We start from the raw sequence: 3400 nt of genomic DNA, 5'->3' as shown, positions 1-3400 counted from the left end.
GCCTAGTCGGCCATCATTGGGAAGAGAGGCCCCTTGGTCTTGCAAACTTTATATGCCCCAGTACAGGGGAATGCCAAGACCAAGAAGTGGGAGTGGGTGGGTAGGGGAGCAGGGCAGGGGGAGGGTATAGGGAACTTTTGGGATAGCATTTGAAATGTAAATAAAGAAAATATCTAATTTTAAAAAATTAAAAAAAACTTTCTAGAATTCAATGAAAATGAAAGCACAACATAACCAAACTTATGGAATACAATGAAAGCAGTGATGAATTCATAGCACTAAGTACCTTCATACAAAAGCTCTAGGGAAAAAAAAAAAGAAACAATCACACCCAAGAGGAGTAGATAGTAGGAAGTAATCAAACAAAGGGCTGAAATCAATAAATTAGAAACAAAGAAAAATACTAAGAATCAATGAAACCAAGAGCTGGTTCTTTGAGAAAATCAACATAGTCAAACCCTTAGCCAAACTAACTAAAAGATAGAGACAGTATCCAAATTAACAGCATCAGTAATGAAAAGGGAGACATAACAGACCCTGAGGAAATTCAAAGAATCATTAGGTCTTACTTTAAAAGCATGTACTCCACAAAATTGGAAATCTAAACAAAATGGAGAATTTTCTAGATAGATACCATTTATCAGAGTTAAGTCAAGATCAAGTAAACTATTTAAATAGTCCTATAACCCTTAAGGAAATAGAAGCAGTCATCAAAAGTCTTCCAACCAAAGAAGCTAGATGATTTTTAACATAGATTCTACTAGACTTTCAAAGAAGAGATAATACTAATTCTCCTCAAACTATTCCACAAAATAAAAACAGAAGGAACACTTCCAAACTTATTTTATGAGGCCCTAATATATTTTTTATTGGATATTTTATTTATTTACATTTCAAATGTTATCTCCTTTCTCAGTTTCCCCTCTGGCAACCCCCTATTCCATCCTCCCTTCCCCTGCTTCTATGAGGTTGCTTCCCACCTCCCACCTCTCCACCCTGGCATTCCCCTACATTGGGGCATTGAGCCTTCACAGGACTAAGGGAAACCCTGATAATCTAAACCACACAAAGACTCAACAAACAAATAGAATTTCAGACTAGTTTCACTTATGAAGATTGATGCAAAAATACTCTATAAAAAGCTCACAAACAAAATCGAAGAACACATCAAAAACATGATTCTACCGTGATGAAGTAGGTTTCATCCCAGGGATGCAGGGGTGATTCAATATATGAAAATCCATCAATGTAATCCACCATATGAACAGACTGAAAAAATAAGAAGCCACATGATCATCTCATTAGATGCTGAAAAAGCCTTTGACAAAATCTAACACATCTTTATGTTAAAAGTCTTGGAGAGATCCAGAAATAAAAAGTGCATATCTAAACATAATAAAAGCAATATACAACAAACCAATAGCCAACATCAACTTAAATGGAGATAAACTTAAAGCAATTCCACTAAAATCAGGGACAAGACAAGGCTGCCCATTCTTTCTGTATGTATTCAACATAGTACTTGAAGTTTTATCAAGAGCAGTAAGACAAGTAAAAGAGATCAAGGGAATACAAATTGGAAAGGAAGAAGTCAAAGTATCACTAATTGCAGATGATATGATATTTGTATACAAGGGACCCCCAAAATTCTACCACAGAACTCCTACAGCTGTTAAGCACCTTCAGCAAAGTGTCTGGATACAAAATTAACTAAAAAATCAGTAGTCCTCTTTTACACAACAAATGGTCTGAGAAAGAAATTCGGGAAACAACACCATTTATAATAGCCACAAATAATATAAGATATCTTGGCATAACTCTAACCAAGCAAATGAAAGACTTGTATGACAAGAACTTCAAGTTTCTGAAGAAAGAAATTTAAGAAGACATCAGAAGATGAAAGGGTCTCTCAGCTCATGAACCAGTAGGATTAACATGGTGAAAATGGCCATTTAACTAAAAACAATCTACAGATTCAATGCAATTCTAATCAAAAGTCCAACACAACTCTTTACAGATCTTAAAAAAACAATTTTCAACATCACAAGAGAAAACAAACAAATGAAAAAAACCCCAGGATAGCTAAAACATTTCCCAACTACTGGAGGTATCAGCATTCCTGATTTCAAGCTACATTACTACAGAGCAATGAAAAACTACATGGTATTGGGATAAAAGCTGACAGATTGAGCAATGGAATAGAATCCAAGACCCGAAAATAATCTCACACACTTTGAACACTTGATTTTTGACAAAGAACCCCAAACCGTAAAATGGAAAAAATAAAACATCAACAAAGGTACCGGTCTAACTGGATGGCTGCACGTAGAAGAGTGCGAATACATCCATGTACAAACTGAAAATCGAAGTGGATCAAAGACTTCAACATAAAACTGGACACACTAAATCTAAGAGAAGAGAAAGTGAGATCTTCCCTGACCTCATTGGTACAGAAGACAAATTCCTGAACAGAATACCAATAGCTCAGGCACTAAGTTCAACAAAATGTGCCTTGTGAAACTGAAAAGCATTTGCAAGGCAGAGGACACTGTCAATAGGACAAAACAGCAGCCTACAAATTGGGGAAAAAATCTTCAACAACCCTACATCTGAGAACATATAAAACATCCAAAACATATAAAAAATTCAAGATTGAACACCAACAAACCAAACAACCCAATTAAAAAATGGGTACAGAGCTAAACAGATAATTCTCAACAGGGAGATCTCTAATAGCCAAGAAACACTTAAAGAAATGTTCAGCATCGATACACATCATGGAAGTGCAAATCAAAAGGACTCTGAGGTTCCACCTTCTACCCAGTGGAATGGCTATGGGGAAAAAAAAAAAAAAACCTCAAGGGACAGCACATGCTGGCAAGGAGGTGGAACAAGGGGAATACTCCTCCATTGGTGGTGGGATTGCAAACATGTACAAACACTCTGGAAATCAATTTGGTGGTTCCTCAGAAAATTGAGAATAGTTCTACCCCAAGACCCAGATATATCATTAATGGCCATATACCCAAAAGATGGCCTGCTGGAGACTCGCTCAACTGTGTTCATAGCAGCTTTATTTGTAATAACAAGAAACCGGAGATAACCTAGATGTGCCTCAACTGAAGAATGGATAAAGAATGGGTCTCTTCATTTAATTCTGTCTGCTGCTGGACGGAGCTTCTCAGGAAACAGATATGCTAGGCTCCTGTCTGCAACCATAGCAGAGTATCATTAATAGTGTCAGGGGTTGGTTGTCTCCCATGGGGGTGGGTGACTTGCTGAAGAATGGATAAAGAAAATTTGGCACATCTACACAATGGAATATTACTCAGCTATTAAAAACAAAGACATCATGAAATTTGCAGGCAAATAGATGAAACTAGAAAATATTATCCTGAGT

This window comes from Mus pahari, chromosome 12 (assembly GCF_900095145.1).
Source record: "Mus pahari chromosome 12, PAHARI_EIJ_v1.1, whole genome shotgun sequence".
In the NCBI taxonomy this organism is placed as follows: Eukaryota; Metazoa; Chordata; class Mammalia; order Rodentia; family Muridae; genus Mus; species Mus pahari.
This window is presented reverse-complemented; position numbering follows the sequence as displayed.